The sequence below is a fragment of the Hemiscyllium ocellatum genome, chromosome 10 (genome assembly GCF_020745735.1).
Source record: "Hemiscyllium ocellatum isolate sHemOce1 chromosome 10, sHemOce1.pat.X.cur, whole genome shotgun sequence".
NCBI classification, from domain to species: domain Eukaryota; kingdom Metazoa; phylum Chordata; class Chondrichthyes; order Orectolobiformes; family Hemiscylliidae; genus Hemiscyllium; species Hemiscyllium ocellatum.
This window is the reverse complement of record NC_083410.1, coordinates 52,477,470-52,495,190: the sequence shown is the minus strand read 5'-3', so window position 1 is coordinate 52,495,190 and position 17,721 is coordinate 52,477,470.

The following is a 17,721-nucleotide window of genomic DNA, read 5'->3' as shown; positions in this document are numbered from 1 at the left end:
TTGCAGTTTTTGAGCAAAGTACAATGTAACCCTGCAAGTACAAATTCACCCCACAAAATATATGTGTGCGTATGGGTGTGTGTGTGTGTGTGTGTGTGTGTGTGTGTGTGTGTGTGTGTGTGTGTGTGTGTGTGTGTGTGTGTGTGTGTGTGTGTGTGTGTGTGTCTGGGTTGAGGGTGGTGAGTGTGAGAAAGTGGATGTGTGTGTGTAGTGAGTGCAGAGCGTCTTAAGTCTGTGAGGGGGTGCATGTGTGAGTGTGAGAATGTGTGTGTCTATACAAGTGTGTGTGGATGTCTGTGTGCGCATCTGTGTGTACCTGTGTCTGTGTGTATGGGAGAGTGTGTGTGTGCGTAGGAATATCTGTGTGTGTGTGTGTTGTGCAATGGCGATCACCTGTAATGTGACATGAACCCAAGGTCCCGGTTGAGGCCTTCCCTATGGGTACCGAACTTAGCTATCAGCCTCTGCTCGGCCACTTTCCTCTGCTGCTTGTCCCGAAGTCCACCTTGGAGGATGGTCACCCGAAGACCCACATGCACACATATATTTTGTGTGGTGTCATTGTTCGTAGCAAACTGCCTGGCTCTCAGGACAACTCCATACAACCCTGTCACGGTGGACACTGCAAGACGTGTCAGATTGTGGACATAGATACCACTATTACGCATGGAAACACCTCCCACCTTGTACATGGCAGGTACTCTATGACTCAGCCAACGTTGTCTATCTTATACGTTGCAGGCAAGGATGCCCAAAGGCTTGGTACATTGGGGAAACCGAGCAAAGGCTACGACAACGGATGAATGGGCATTGTACAACAATCAACAGACAGGAGTGTTCCCTCCCAGTTGGGGAACACTTCAGTGGTCCACGACATTCAGCCTCAGACCTTCGGGTGACCATCCTCCAAGGTTGACTTCAGGGCAGGCAGCAGAGGAAAGTGACCGAGCAGAGGCTGATAGCTAAGTTTGGTACCCATAGGGAGGGCATCAGCCTCTGCTCGGCCACTTTTCTCTGCTGCCTGTCCCAAAGTCCACCTTAGAGGATGGTCACCCGAAGGTCCAAGGCTGAATGTCCTGGACCACTGAAGTGTTCCCCAACTGGGAGGGAACACTACTGTCTGTTGATTGTTGTGCGGTGCCCATTCATCCATCGTCGTAGCCTTTGCTCGGTTTCCCCAATGTGCCATGCCTTTGGGCATCCTTGCCTGCAACGTATAAGATAGACAACGTTGGCTGAGTCACATGAGTACCTGCCATGTACAAGGTGGGAGGTGTCCCTACACATAATGGTGGTATCTATGTCCACACTTTGACAGGTCTTGCAGTGCCTACCGTGACAGGGTTGTATGGAGTTGTCCTGAGAGCCGGGCAGCTTGCTACAATCAATGATCTGTTTGAGGTCTGGTGATTATTTAAAGGCAAGTAGTGGACGTGTGGGGAAGGTCTTGGTGAAGTGCTCATCCTCATTGATAATGTGTTACAGGTCACGAAGAACATGGCGTAATCTTTCAGCTGCTGGTAGATACTGAATAACGAAGGGTACCCTGTCTGTTGCAGCATGTGTCTGTCTCCTGAGGAGGTCATTATGGTTCCTTGCTGTGGCACATTGGAACTGGCAGTCGATGAGTTGGGCATTGTATCCCATTCTTGTGAGGGCATCCCTGAGTACTTCCAGGTGTCCATCACGGTCCTCCTCATCTGAGCAGATCCGGTGTATGCATAGGGCTTGTCCATAGGGAATGGCTGTTTTAATATGTTTTGGGTGGAAGCTGGAGAAGTGTAGCATTGTGAGTTTGTCTGTGGGTTTGCGGTAGAGTGTGGTGCTGAGGTGTCCATCCTTGATGGAGACGCATGTGTCCAAGAATGAGACAGACAGTCGAGAGTAGGACCACACACGCACCCCCTCACAGACTTAAGACGGTTTACACTCACTACACACACACATACACTTTCTCACACTCACGACCCCCAACCCAGACAGACACACACACACACAGACAAAGACCCACATGCACACATATATTTTGTGGGGTGAATTTGTACTTGCAAGGTTACATTGTACTTTGCTCAAAAACTGCGTGCATTCATGTGGAACTCTGAGCTCAAAACCTGCATGAATTCATGTAAAGCTCCGTTATCTCACTTTTTAGATTAGAATCAATCTAAACATCATGGCATAGACAGAGAACACAGGGGGCCAACACCTTCAACATATTGTCTAGCTATCACCATTGTTAACAGCTAACCTGAGAATGCAACTTTAAAAAGAAGGGTTTTGTGATTTACACATGAAAGAAGTGAAACTATCACTGTATTCTAACAGATGAAAGACTTAACAGACAATCAATTTTTCAATGTATAATTTCAGTTACATCACACTGTAAAATTTGCTATAAATTCTGTGTGTTAGGATTGAGCCCTCCACTACCACCTGATGAAGGAACGACGCTCCGAAAGCTAGTGTGCTTCCAATTTAACCTGTTGGACTATAACCTGGTTTTGTGTGATTTTTAACTCTATCATCAGGATGCACTGTATATTTGTCTTCATTTTCAGTCTGGAATAATTATTAGAGCTTTCCACTTAACTTAGTATGCAAGTATACTCATTCCATATCTGCTGGGAAGGGAAATTTAAAAAGAAGATGCCAAACAAAGAGGCAGCGAGAAGAGCTCTGCTTCAGTCTATGCTTCACTTTGAAAACATCAGCAATGCAGCATTCAAGTTACGTTGTACAGAGTGAGAAGCTGCAGAGCTTTGCTGATCAGCCAATTTGTACAGAAAAAATATCTCATGGAGTCTGACCCTGCTGATGATGTTAAATGCTTTCTTGAGATCTATCCAATTAAGGTAAAGAAGTCGATCGTCTTCACTGCACCTCTGAAACAATAAATAAAAACAGAAAGTGTTTGAGAGGTTCAGCATGTCTGGGGAAAGAAAAATAAAGTTTGAAAATCAAGTCTGGTATAACTCTTCTTTTGAGCACTTCTCATGGTACTGGCGTAATGATCATGTCTGCTGTAGATCTGATAACACAGAAGCCCCGCTTTGCTCCTGGATAAAATCAATCTGCATTCTTGTAATTTCAACACTCAGGGCATTGAGTATAAAAGTTGGCAAGTCACGTTGTAGCTGGAGAAGGCTTTGATTAGGCCACATTTGCAGTAATTTCACCATACTATAAGAAGGACATGGAAACTTTGAAGAATTTTACCAGAATGTTGCGTGAATTGGATTGTATGAGGTATAAGGACAGGTTGGACAAACTGAAATTGTTTTTGCTAGAGCATCAGAGCCTGAGGGGCAAAGTGAGAGAAGTGTATAAAATTATGGGAAGCATGGATGGGATGGATAGCCAGCGACTCTTTCCCACAGTAGAAGTCAAATAATATGGAGCACAGGCTTAAGGTGAAAAGGGAAAAGTTTAATGGAGATATATGAGACCGTTTTTTACACAGAGGATTGTTGATACCAGAACATGTTGCTAGAGCAGGTGGTAGAAGCAGATATGTTCACAAAGTTTAAGAGACATTTAAACAGCCACATAAACAGGCAGGGATTAGAGGACCATGTGCAAATAAATAGAATTAGTTTAGAATGGCACTGTGGTCAGCACAAGCATGATGGGTTGAAGAGCCAATTCCTATGTGATATTTTTCTATGAAATATATATGAAACAACATCAATTTCGACAATAAGCAAAAATGCTGGTTAGTGAGGCCTCGTTATCACAGCTTTTTATGTGAACGACATACAGCTATCATGAAAGGAAGCTCTAAAACATTCATAGCTACTTGCAGTGCATTCTGAACATCATAGGTGCTCAAATCCTTTTAAAGGCAAAGCTTCCAAGTATGTTGACACTTATCAAGAAGAGTTGATTTTGCTGGTTTGGGCACATTCATAAGATGGAAAATGCATGTGTAAGGATTTTCAGTCAGATGACATTGCTCAAACTAAAAGACCAGATGAACATCCAAACATCCACCTGAAGGAACCTCAGCAGTATGACTTCAAAACCTTCTATAATCTGACAAATCTAAAATTATGACTTGACCTGCAAGCTGGTGAGTGTGACCATGGTGTTTGCTGATTGTAGTGGTTTGGCAACATGTACCAATATGCAAACACCTATCCACAGTGTAATAATCACTTCACGTGGAACACTTGGTGTAAACCTGCCTCTTACATATTGGTGTCTTCGGCATCAACAAAAGTGCACTACATGAAGTTACCTCACCTCCAATGGATTTGATTTGCAACATGTCCATTATCTTCAGCAGATGGAAGAGTGCCAATGGCAATGTGTGGCAAGGGGGATTCATTTGAGAGGGGACAGGTAGTCGTACAGCCAAAAAGTTGTCTGACTCATTCTTCTACTGAATACATAAAGGAATAGACTGATTGGGAAGTGCACAAGTAAGTGAGCATATAGAAAGGCAAACGTCATTATCCCAGTATGCAAATAGAAGAGGGTTAATATTGACTTTGCATGATAATTTTTCACAAGCTCAAAATCTTTCACTTTATTTGTTTGCAAATAATGAACTTTGATAGTTTTGATGAAAGTGAACAGGATGCTCAAAATATACATTTCAGAAAATTTCAAAACTACATTGCAAGGTTTTATTGCAGCAAATGAAGTAATTTTGAAAAATCACACCATGCACACCAAAGCTCCAGAAATAACAGTGCAATCATTTGTGAGTTAATCTGTCCTTTTTTATTGATGTCGGTTGGAGGACAGCATTTTGTTACTCGTCTTTTATATTCATTTGAAATGGCAGGAGGATTCTCAGTCTATCTTCACAGAAAAGTTTTCTGCCCAGCATGTTCTCAAGGTGACTTGAAAAAAAGTTGCGCTGCCACACTGAGTTTCAGAGATCCAAGCTCCATCTTATGTGGATTTTTCACCCTGTTTGGACATTCTTCAAGGGAAGTAACATTTGAACCCAGACCTGCTGCCCTAGAAATGCAGACATCACCACTGCCCTATTAGTAGTCTTATTACCTGCATATTTCCCTGCTTGACAAGAGTGGAAGGAAATGGCAACCCATCATTGAAAAGTGTGGAGAAAACGCCAATAAAGCTACTCAGGATCGGCAGACAATCAGCTTGAACCTGTTTTTGAGCACAGGACAAAGTAATTGAATATATACCAATATAATTTCCATACCACCGTAAACTGAGTTATGCACACTCTTAAGTATACACTGATGCATTTAAGGCAATTCCAAATGAGTACATGAGGTAGGAATAGAGTCTTCTGTTGATCAGGTTAGACTAAGGTAGAGCAAAGCTCTGAGGAACTGCATTCAAGCAAAGACTTATTAAACCAAATGACTTGTTACAGTGAATTCTAAGTCATATCAAGGCATGAATGTAATAAAACATTATTTTACTATAAGTTTGTACTGTTTAAAAAATCCTGTCTTTTTAAAATCAGATGGATAGATTCTGACATTAGAACACCTACCTACCCTGTCATAAGCAGCGAGGCTTAGGCCATTTCAAATGATTGTACGTGGTAATGGCAGGGTCTTGAGAGTTTACTTGAGGTCAACTACTCACAGTATCATTTGTGTGTAAGAGTCACGTTTCCGAGGACAGAAACAAGCTCAGTTTCACAAGAAAACACATTGGAGAGGGGAAGAAATATAATGACAGATGGAGATTAATGGAACTGATATGCATTCAAATGCTCTGGTTGTATGGACTCCGAGGATTATTGCTAAATCTGCAAGTTACTAGTAATAAGTTCAACTAACCAGATTTTAATATATCTGATAACTTTCAATTCAAATTTGTTGACATGTCAGCTATGTACAAAGCCTGGTGTAAATGAATCTTGCTGACAAGACATTGAACATTATATAAACTTGTAATAAGTAGAGCCTGTTGATATTGAGTTATTGTGGTAGACTTGAACTATCTCCGGTATTAATTCTGTCAATTAATATTTTCCAGCAAAGTACATGGAATTACATAAAGTCAACATCACAAGAGCATGTGTTTCAGCCCAGCTTGACCCTATAGGCATTTATGCTGCACACAAGCCTCTCCCACATTAGTTCATTTAATTGTCAGGGTATCACTCTCTTTCTTTATCTGTCATCTGCTTATCCAATTTTTTCCTTAAAAGCAGCTATGCCAGATGACTCAACTACACTTATATGAAGCTGATTAATTTGAAGACTTATGGAGAAAAAGCTGAGAAGCAAATCTAAGATAACTCTTCAAAGCTCTGATGCAGGCAACCGTGCAATTTGGTTGCTTTCTGTCCTGTAAGCTTCTAATGGATGCATTTTAACACCCGAAATAGTTGGGTTTGGATACTTATGTTAAAATATTACAAATCTCAAACCTTGCCTAACCTAAGTCCAACTAACTTATTTCTGGCTTCAGCAGAGGCAAGGTAGTGGGGTGGGAAACCATATTGCCTGTAGGGCCGTTTAGTATACCAGCCCATGCCATGGCACTAGCAGCATGGCACTAACAACAGTACTTTGAGCATGGTATCTGTGATTGAGGGCAAAAGCTCAAAAAGGCAAGACAGGGTAATGTTGTGGTGCTGAGAGGATCCCAGTTCAAAATGAGAGAGCGCTAACAGGCCGGAGATGTAGCCTAGTCCAATCCATGGGCTGGGTGCATATCCCTGAGCAGAAAGTGTCCTCACTGCAGCATTACAATGGTAACAGCCAAGATACAGCACTGAAGTGTAAAAGTGCAATGTAAGTGGATTGGAGATGTGCCATGTGGGTTCTTAGAGGCTGTAACATACTGGGTACCAATGCCTGTGGACATGGGAAGGGTATGGCTGGTAACCATTGAGCATGCCAAGAATGTTCATGCCTGATGTCCAACATGGAGCTCCTTTGGAGCAAGTGGTGAGCTGAAGTCACCTGGTACTTCTGTTCTGATCTCAAAAACATCAAGAATTCCCAGTGTCTAGGTTGCCTGTGCCAGATAGTAGAAGGGAAAGCTATAAATAAATTAAATGAGATTAGCAGCTAATAGAATTGTTTAACAAGCAATAATCCCCTTTAACTTGCAGCTTACCACTGACCAGTGAGAATCTCACTTTCGCATTCGGAATTTAGTTAAAAGATGCAATGAGTTGTTCCATCATCAAGGTAAGCCTTGCTGGATTGATGTAATCCTGCCAAATTTCTCTCTGCAACCCACCTTGTTCAGGCCTCGATAATATTCCATTCCTTGTGTCTTGGCATTGAGACCATATCCAAGCAAAAGCTGGTTAGTTCTGTCACTGGTACAAATAACCATTGTTTCAACATTGTCAGTTTTCTTCTTTATTTGTGGCAAGACTGGATGAGGTCCTTTTCCTGGCCTAACCAGATACACTGCCCTTGCTCCAGTCTGTAGAAGTTTGTGCTATTCTGTCTACAGTCATAGAGATGTACAGCATGGAAACAGGGCAAAAGTGAGGGCTACAGATGCTGGAAACCAGAGTCTAGATTAGAGTGGTGCTGGAAAAGCACAGCAGGTCAGGCAGCATCTGAGGAGCAGGAAAATTGATGTTTTGGGCAAAAGCCCTTCATCAGGAATGGAGTCAGGGAGCCTCCAGGTTGGAGAAATACGTGGGGACAGAGGGGACAAGATAGCAAAGAGTACAATGGGTGAATGGGGTGGTGATGGAGGTGATAGGTCAGAGGGGAGGGTGGAGTGGGTAGGTAGTAAAGAAGATAGGCAGGTAGAACAGGTCATGGGGACAGTGCTCAGCTGGAAGGTTGGATGTGAGGTAAGGTGGGAGGGAGGGGAAATGAGGAAACTGGTGAAATCCACATTGATGCCCTGGGTTGAAGTGTTCCGAGACAGAAGATGAAGCGTTCTTCCTCCAGACGTCAGGTAGTGAGGGAGCAGCGGTAGAGGAGGCCCAGGACCTACATTTCTTCGGCAGAGTGGGAGGGGGAGTTGAAATGTTGGGCCACAGGGTGGTGAGGTTGATTGGTACGGGTGTCCCAGAGATGTTCCCTAAAACACTCTGTGAGGAGGCGTCCAGTCTCCCCAATGTAGAGGAGACCGCATCGGGAGCAACGGATACAATAAATGACATTGGTGGGTGTGCAGGTGAAACTTTGATGGATGTGGAAGGCTCCTTTGGGACCTTGGATGGAGGTGAGGGGGGAGGTGTTGTCGCACGTTTTGCAATTCTTGCGGTATCAGGGGAGGGTGCCAGGACGGGAGGGTGGGTTGTAGGGGGAGCGTGGACCTGACCAGGTAGTCACGGAGGGAATGGTCTTTGCAGAAGGTGGAAAGGGGTGGGGAGGAAAATGTATCTCTGGTGGTGGGGTCTGTTTGGAGGTGGCGGAAATGTCGGCGGATGATGCAGTTTATACGAAGGTTGGTAGGTGGAAAGTGAGGACCAGGGGTTTCTGTCCTTGTTATGGTCGGAGGGTTGGGGTTTGAGGGCGGAGGTACAGGATGTGGATGAGATGTGTTGGCAGGCATCTTCAACCACGTAGGAAGGGAAATTGCGGTCTCTAAAGAAGGAGGCCATCTGGTGTGGTCTGTGGTGGAACTGGTCCTCCTGGGAGTAGATACGGCAGAGGCGGAGGAATTGAGAATACGGGATGGCATTTTTGCAGGAGGTAGGGTGGGAAAAGGTGTAATCCAGGTAGCTGTGGGAGTCAGTGGATTTGTAAAAAATGTCAGTGTCATTAATGGAGATGGAGAGGTCCAGGAAGGGGTGGGAGGTGTCAGAGATGGTCCAGGTGAATTTAAGGTCGGGGTGGAATGTGTTGATGAAGATGATGAACTGCTCAACCTCCTCGCAGGAGCACGAGGTGGTGCAGATGCAGTTATCAATGTAGTCTGTTTCCATCAGTCCAACTCATCCATGCCGACCAGATATCCTAACATAATCTAATCCCAGTTGCCAGCACTTGGCCCATATCCTTCTAAACCCTTGCTGTTCATACACCCATCCAGATGCCTTTTAATGTTGTAATTGTACCGGCCTCCATCACTTCCTCTGGAAGCTCATTCTAAATATGCACCACCATTTGCTTGGAAAATTGTCCCTTTGGTCCTTTGTATATCTTTCCCCTCTCACCCTAAACCTATGCCCTGTTCTGGATTCCTCCACCCCAGGGAAAAGATCTTGTCAATTTGTCCTATCCATGCCTCTAATGAGTTTAGAAACCTCTAAGGTCACCCCTCAGCTTCCGACGCTCCAGGAAAAGCAGCCCCAGCCTATTCAGCCTCTACCTATAGCTCAATCCTCCAATCCTGACAACAGAAAGGAGACCAGAATTGCACAATATTCTAAAAGGGGCTTAACCAATGTCCTGAACAGTTGCAACATGTCCTCCCAACCCCTATTGTCAAAGCTCTGACCAATAAAGGAAAGAATACAAAATGCCATCTTCACTATCCTATCTACCTACAACCGTACTTTCAAGGAACTATGAAACAATACTCCAAAATCTCTTTGATCAGCAACACTCCCTTGGACCTTACTACTAAGTGTAGAAGTCCTGCTAAGATTCGCTTTTCCAAAATGCAGTACCTCGCATTTATCCAGATTAAACTGCATCTGCCACTTCTCAGCCCATTGACCCATCTGATTAAGATCGTGTTGTAATCTGAGGTAACCTTCTTCACTATCCACGACACCTCCAATTTTGGTGTCATCTGCAAACTTACTAACTATACTTCCTATGTTCATATCCAAATCATTTATATAAATGACAAAAAACAATGGACGCCGTACCAATCCTTGTGGCACACCACTGGTTACAGGCCTTTAGTCTAAAAAACAAGCCTCCACCACCATCCTTTCCCTTCTACCTCCGAGCTAGTTCTATATACAAATGGTTAGTTCTCTCTGTGTATTCCAAGAGATCTAACCTTGCTCACCAGTCTACCATGAGGAACCTTGTCAAGCAACTTGCTGAAGTCAATATAGATCCATATAGATCACATGATCAGATGACTTAGCTAACTGGTTAACCAGTGTGGCCAAGCTATCAGTTTTGACGTGGAGATGCCGGTGTTGGACTGGGGTGGAATCATTTCAGTTGCATAACACTGTGATCTATGCTCTAAATCCTGTGTCTCACGATCCTGCTCCACCACTGCCTAATGAAGGAGCAGCACCCCAAATGCCAGTACCTCCAAACAAATCTGTTGGATGATAACCTGGTGTTGTGTGATTTCTAACCACAATCTAACAGGCAAGCCAGTCAAAATAATAATTCAAAGAAAATGTCCAGGGCTTTTCCCCTACTCGCTCTTGTTCAGCTGACCAGGAATATGTAACAAAACTGGGATTGTTTCCATGTACAATAGCAAAATTATGAAATAGGTAACAATTTGTTGAGTAAACCAGAAAGATGACAAGATTGACAATTTTATTACTGTTGGGCAGGGACCATTTTCAAACATATTCCACACTAAATCTCTTAAGAAGAGTGGCAAAAGCAAATGGCTAAAAATTGTAAAGATCTGAAGACATTCTGGGGTCAACATGAGTTTTCTTGCAAAATCACAAAATTTTGAAGGCAGACCCAATGGCACATATGGGTTTGAGTTTATCACTGCTACTAATGTCAAAAGGTATTATTCCTGATTTTCTAAACAGCTGGGCAAATTCAGTTCCGAGGTTTCTAGGCTTTTCTTCTTAGCTTTTGAGGTCTTCTAATGTGAAAATTTCAGTTTGCAGGTAAAAATGGAAACAGTGAAAGCTAAGACTGAAGTTACTGGTTCAGCACCCATATAATATTTTCGTGATTTTTCTCACTTCATATTAAAGGGTTACATTCAGTTATCCTCTGATCTTTAGTTCTTTACCCACTGTGCCATATAGATTTGGTTGAAGACTGGCAAGAACTTTTCTTCGAATCACAGTTCAGTATCAAAAGGAACTGAAACCGCTGTCAGTGCATGAATTTTGTTTTACCTCTATTTGGATATCAACTCTCCAGTAACAAACCCTTAGTTCCTGGATCTCTCTAAAGAAAAGGATCTTAATATTAATACCTCCTATTTTGTGCATCTTGCCATTCATCAGATTCCTATTTTTTGATTAATCTGTGGAGGTTTTTGGAATGATGCATAGTCTGGAAGTGACATTACTTTCAGCGTAAATAGCAATTAGCTTCCTTGGCAGGATAATTTTAACCTTTATGTCTTTTGCCATCGCATTGATTACAGTTAACTAGGGCAGTTGATGGGAGGCTGACTATTAATCAGGAAAGTTGTGGCATTACCACAATGTATAACAAATGTTAACCTCTGTCGATTGCTATCTCGCCACAGCCAAGCGAGAATCTCATCACACCACTTGGGTAAAACATATCAGTTAGAATAAGATGATCTTAGCATCAAGATGAACCTTGCAACTCTGCCACATATTTTACCATAACCCACATCGCTTAGATTCCTGTAAGATTTCGTCTTCAGTTTTAACCATAAGACCAGAATTAGGCTTTACAGCTCATTGAGTCTGCTCTGCCATTCCATCATGGCCAATGTGTTTCTCAACTGCATTTTCCTGCCTTTTCCCTGTAACCCTTCAACTCCTTAGAGATCAAGAACATTTCAATCTCTGACTTAAAAACATTAAATGTCTTAGTCACCACAGCATTCTGTGGCAATGACTTCCACAGATGAACTGCCCTCTGGTTGAAGAAATCCTCCACATGTCAGTTCTAAACATTTGTCCCTTCGCTCTGAGGCTGTGCCCTTGGGGCCTAGTCTGTTCTAATATTGGTGACATTTTCTCCATGTCTGGTCTATCTGGGCCCCTCAATATTCTGCAGGTTTTAATCATTATTCTTTTAAATGCCATCAAGTAATGATCCAAAGTCCTGAAGTATTTCTCATATGACAGCCCTGGATCATTTTTGTAAATCACCTCTGAACCACCACCAACCCCAGCATATTCTCCCTTCGATACCAAGCCTAAAACTGTTCACAATACTGCAAATGTTGCCTGACCAGAGCATTGTTCAGCTTCAGCAGTACATCTCTGCTCTTGTATTCTAGCCCTCTTGAAATGAATGTGAACATTGCATTTACCTTTGTAACGGCCAAATGAAGTTACCTGAAAAATGTGTTGCTGGAAAAGCGCAGCAGGTCAGGCAGCATCAAAGGAGCAGGAGAATCAACGCTTCAGGCATAAGCCCTTCTTCAGGAAATGAAGTTACCTGCTAACTTTAAGAGAATCCTAAGCAACAGCTTTCAGGTCCTTTTGTGCTTCAGATTTCCAAAATATTGGCCTGTTTAGAAAACAATCTATGTCTTTATTCTTCCTAGAAAAGTGAAGAACCTCACACATTACCACTTGCGTACTGTCTTGCCTCTTGGCCCCCACTTCTCGCCTGTCCAAGGCCATCTGCAGCTCCCTGCTTCCTCAAAACAACTTGTCCCTCTACTGATTTTTGTGCTGTCATCAAACTTAGCAGGAATGCCTTCAGCTCTTTTGTGCAGATGATTAATTTATAACATAAATAATTGTGGTTCCAACATGGACCTCTGCGAAACTCCACTGGTCAGCAGTTGCCATTCCGAAAATGACCCTTTTATCACTGCCATCTGCCTTCTGCCAATCAGCCAATCATCTATCCATGCCAGTCCCTTTATCATTATTCCTTAACAGGATGTGGGAGTCACTGGCTGGGCCAGCATTTATTGCCCATCCCTAATTACCCAGAGGGCAGTTAAGGGTCAAAAACATTGCTGTATGTCCAGAGTCACATGTAAGGCAAATCAGGCAAGGATGGCAATTTCTTTCCCTAAAGGACATTAGTGAACCAGATAGAGTTTTCCTGACAATCGACAATGATTTCATGGAACCTTAATTCCAGATTCCTTCTTGAATTCAAATTCCACCATCTGGTGGGATTTGAACACTTGTACCCAGAGCTCCAGCTGAGTTTCTAGATTAATAGTCTAATGATAATAACACAAGATCATTGCCTTCCCAATTTGGTCTGAAAATTGTGGGCTTTTGATCTCATTTAGCAGCTTCCTGTGCAGTAACTTGTCAAAGTCCTTCTGGAAATCTAACTAGTGTCCACATGCTTTCCTTTGCTAAACTTCCTCAAAGGATGCTAACAAATTTGTCAGGCATCATCTCCCCTTGATGAAGCTGTGCTGACCCAGCCCTATGTTACCACGCACTTCCAAGTACTCAGCAATCTCATCCTAAACAGTCTGCAGTTTCCAGTCTTCTGCCTTCCTCTGTTCTGAAACAGGAGTGTTACATTAGCCATTAGTCCTCTGCGACCCTACCTGACCCCAGTGATCCTGAAAGATCAACACCAGTGTCTCTACAATCCCTTCAGCTATCTCCTTCAGGATGCTGATCAGGATGATGTATCCATCTTCAGACCTTTCAGGTCACCAGCACTTTCTCCTTGGTGATAGTCATTACATTCACATCTGCCCCTGACTTTCTTAAAGTTTTAGGCACGCTTCTGGTGTTTTGCAATGTGTAAAAAGATGCAAATTCAGTTCCTCTGTTATTTCTTTATTCCCAATGCTACTACTCCAGCCTCATTTCAGCTCCATTGTCTATTCTTGCCTCTCTCTTTCCTTTTAGATATCTAAAAAAACTTTTGCAATCTTCTTTTATGTTACGCCTACTTAATCCCATATTTCAACATCTCCCATCTTATTGCTTTTTAAGTTATCCTGTACTGGTTTTTAAAGCCTTTCAAATCTTTTGACTTTTCACTAATCTTCACTGAATTGTAAGCTTTTTCATTTGCTTCTATGCTGTCCCTGACTTCCCTTGTCAGCCATGGTTGCCTCATTTTCCTCAAAGTATGTTTCTTCTTCTTGGGGATGAATTTCTGCTGTGCCTCCCAAATTACCCTTAGAAACTCCTGCCATTGCTACTCCACCATCTTTCCTGCTAGGCCCCCTTCCAATCGACTCTGGCCAGTTACACCCTCATGTCTTTGTAGCTACGTTCACTCAGTTGTAATATTGTTACATCTGAGTCCATCTTCTCCATTTCAAACTGCGGATGAAATGTTATGGTCACTGTTCCCTCAAGTTTCCTAATCAAGTCTGGTTTATTACACATCACCAAATCCAGAATTGCCTGAACCTTAGTGGAGAAAGTGAGGTCTGCAGATGCTGGAGATCAGAGCTGAAAATGTGTTGTTGGAAAAGTGCAACAGGTCAGGCAGCATCCAAGGAGCAGGAGATTCGATGTTTCGAGCATAAGCCCTTCTTCAGGAATCCTTATGCCGAAATGTCGAATCTCCTGCTCCATGGATGCTGCCTGACCTGTTGCACTTTTCCAGCAACACATTTTCAGCTCTGAACCTTAGTGGGCTCCAGATTAAGTTACTCCAAAAGGCCATTTTGTAGACATTCCATTCATCCCAACTTGAGATCCGCTACCAACCTGATTTCCCAGTCCATACTGAAGTCTTTATGATTATTAGTGCTTCCTTGCATGCTTTTTCTATCCCCAGTATTATTTTCTTCCCCACATCCTGACTGCTGCTAGAAGGCTTGTAAACACCACCCATCAGAGTCCTTTTGTATTCATAGAATCATAGAATCCCTGCAGTGTGAGAACAGGCCCTTCGGCCCAACAAGTCCACACCAACCGTCCGAAGAGTAACTCACCCCAACCAATTCCCCTATATTTACTCCTGACCAGTGCACCTAATCTACACATCCATGAACATCCACATGGCCAATTACACTGAACCTGCACATCTTTGGAATGTAGGGGGAAACCGGAGCACCCAGAGGAAACCCATGCAGACACAGGGAGAATGTGCAAATTCCACACAGACAGTTGCCTGAGGCTGGAATTGAACCCAGGTCCTTGGCGCTGTGAGGCAGCAGTGCTAACCACTGAGCCACCATGCCACCCCAATTCTACCCACACAGGTTCTAAGCATTCAGACTCCATATCACTTCTTACTATCAGTTTAATTTAATTTCTGAATAACAATGCAACCCTTGTCTGCCTATCTGCCTGTCCTTTCATTAAGATGTATATCCTTGGATGTTTAGTTCCCAGTCCTGATTCCCTTGCAGCCACATCTCTGATACTCACAACATCTTAACTCCCAATTTCAAATTGCACTACCAGCTCATTTACCTTGTTTCGTGTACTGTCTGCATTTAAGTACAGCCCCTTAGACCTGCATTGACTGTCACCCCCTACCGCTAATAATTGTCCCTTATCTGCTGTTTCTGAAGTTAGATTTCTGACCTTTGTCATTCTCTCTATCCTATTACTTGTCCTGGGCATGATCTAACATCTGCTGAGCCCTCCTCCCCCACCACTTTTGCCATAATTTTCCATGATATCACCCCTAACTCTTTACTTTAAAGCCTTTTCCACAGTGCCAGTCATGTCATTTGCTAGGACTCTGGTCCCAGCATGATTCAGGTGGAATCCATCCCATCGGAACAGTTCTCTCCTTCCCCAGTACTGGTGCCAAAGTCCCATGAATTCAAACCCGTTTCTTCCATGCCAATCTTTGACCCACATGTTTATCTTTTTTAATATCGTTGACCCTCTGTCAATTTGTTCATGAATTGGGTAGTAAGCCAGAGATTATTACCTTTTTGGTTTGGCTTTTTAATCTAGTCTCTAGCTGCTCATATTCCCTCAGCAAAGCCTCTTTCCTCTTTCTACTTATGTCGCTGGTACCACAGTGACTCTCCATAACTGGATGTTTCCCCTCCCATTCCAAGTTCCTCTGCAGCCCAGATGAGATACCCTAAGCCCGGGCACCAGATAGCTAACACAGCCGTTGAAAATCTTGATACTGGCCACGGACAACAGTGTCTATTCCCTGACTATACTGATCCAAGTTACAACTACATTTTATATTCTCCTCCCTTTTTAATGGCTCCTTGTACTGCAGTGCTATGGTCAGTTTGCTCATCTTCCCTACAGCCTCAATCCCAACAACATAGGGAACAAGAATCTCAACCTACACAAGGAAAGGCCACCAGCTTTCTCTCAGATCCATCCCACCCTGGCAATGTTTTTCTACAACCTCTACCATCAGGGGGAAATTATAGAAGTCTGAACACACGCACCAGCCAGTTTCGAAACAGTTTCAACCCTACTGCTGTTAGAATACTGAATGGACTCACAAACTCTTAACATTCGCCTGCACTTGGTTTTTGCCCCTGTTTACCTATTATGTAGTTATCTCTGCTACTTAACTCTGTGATCTGCCTGTATTGCTCGCAAGACAAAGCTTTTCCCTGTGCCTCGATATACATGACAATAAATTCAATTCAATTCAATTCAATTCAATTCAATTCAATTCAATTCGTTTGTTAACACACTGCTTGAATACACTCCCCTTTTAATATCAGCATTTTAAAAAACATCACTGCACAGGGTCATGAAAAGTCCGCTATGTAGCCGTGAGTTAAAATTTGTTATTTCGCCTTCAAGATTAACATGGCATAACATTCTTGGCATAGTCATTGTTATGACCAGAGATGCTCCAATCAGCTTCAGTTCAGATATTCCTTTCAGGTTGAGCTGAACTGACCTTCAACCTACTGAGCCTTCAGGCAAAACAACCTCGCGAGAAACTATCAACACAAAGAATCAATGGAAAAGCCTATGTTTGTTACTGAGCATAAATGTAACAATTGTTTACTTGGATAGACCATGCTCTTGTCTTGGCACAATTTCTTGGTACACTTCCATTCATTAAGTAGCACAAGTAAAATTCTATTATAACTTAAAAATCTTCAGCTATGTTTGCCTGTGCTTCATGATAAAATAAATCAAATACTTCAAATGGTACTATTTATAATAGTTTATCCATTTTAGTATTTCACTCATTTATAATGGAAGTGTCTAGTTAAGTCATTCAAACTATGAATTGCTTTCTGTTAATTTTGAGGAAAAGAAAATGGTGGAATCAGTCTTTATCATTAAATATTTTAACACAGCCGTTTTCCTTATTACTGGAAAAGCTGCATTAGTGACCAATAGGTGAGGTAGTCATCCTTCTTTGAATTAATATTTTACTCAAAATAGCATAGATATTGAAATAAAACAAGTGACTGAGAAAATAAAAAGGTTGTCTGCACTTAACAGCTTCTCTCACATAAAACATGTGATTATCTCTCATGGTCCTAAAATTTACAAAACATACATCATCCTGAAAAGATGTCCTTACCGAATATTGCTCAGTTCTTTTAGCCAGTGAAGTTATCTCAATTCAAACAACAAGGAAGAAATCAATAATTATTGATTATTTGAAGGTTACCTCTTGATCATGCTATATAAATAGTAAATATTTAATTTCTCGTTGAAGAGCTATAACTGGAATATTAACCTAGTTTTTTTCTTTATTGATGCTTTGCAGTTCTGTCTTCTTTAAATTTTTAGATTAGATTAGATTCCCTGCAGTGTGGAAACAGGCCCTTTGGCCCAACAAGTCCATACTGGAGATCCAAACTAGAAACCCAGACGGACACCTGGTGACTATGGCAAGGACTGAATGATAGCATTCTAAAAAGAGACAGTGCAAGATAGCAGACAATGACACACCCCTCCAGATTGTCTCAATGCCTTCTATGCTCGCTTTGAGCAGAATTTCAGCGGAGAGGTAACACCTATTCCGACAAGTCCTGATGAACCTATCCCAACAGTCACTGCCTCAGAGGTCAAATCAGTTTTCCTTCGTGTGAATCCAAGGAAAGCGATGGGACCAGATGGAGTACCGGGCCGTGCACTCAGAG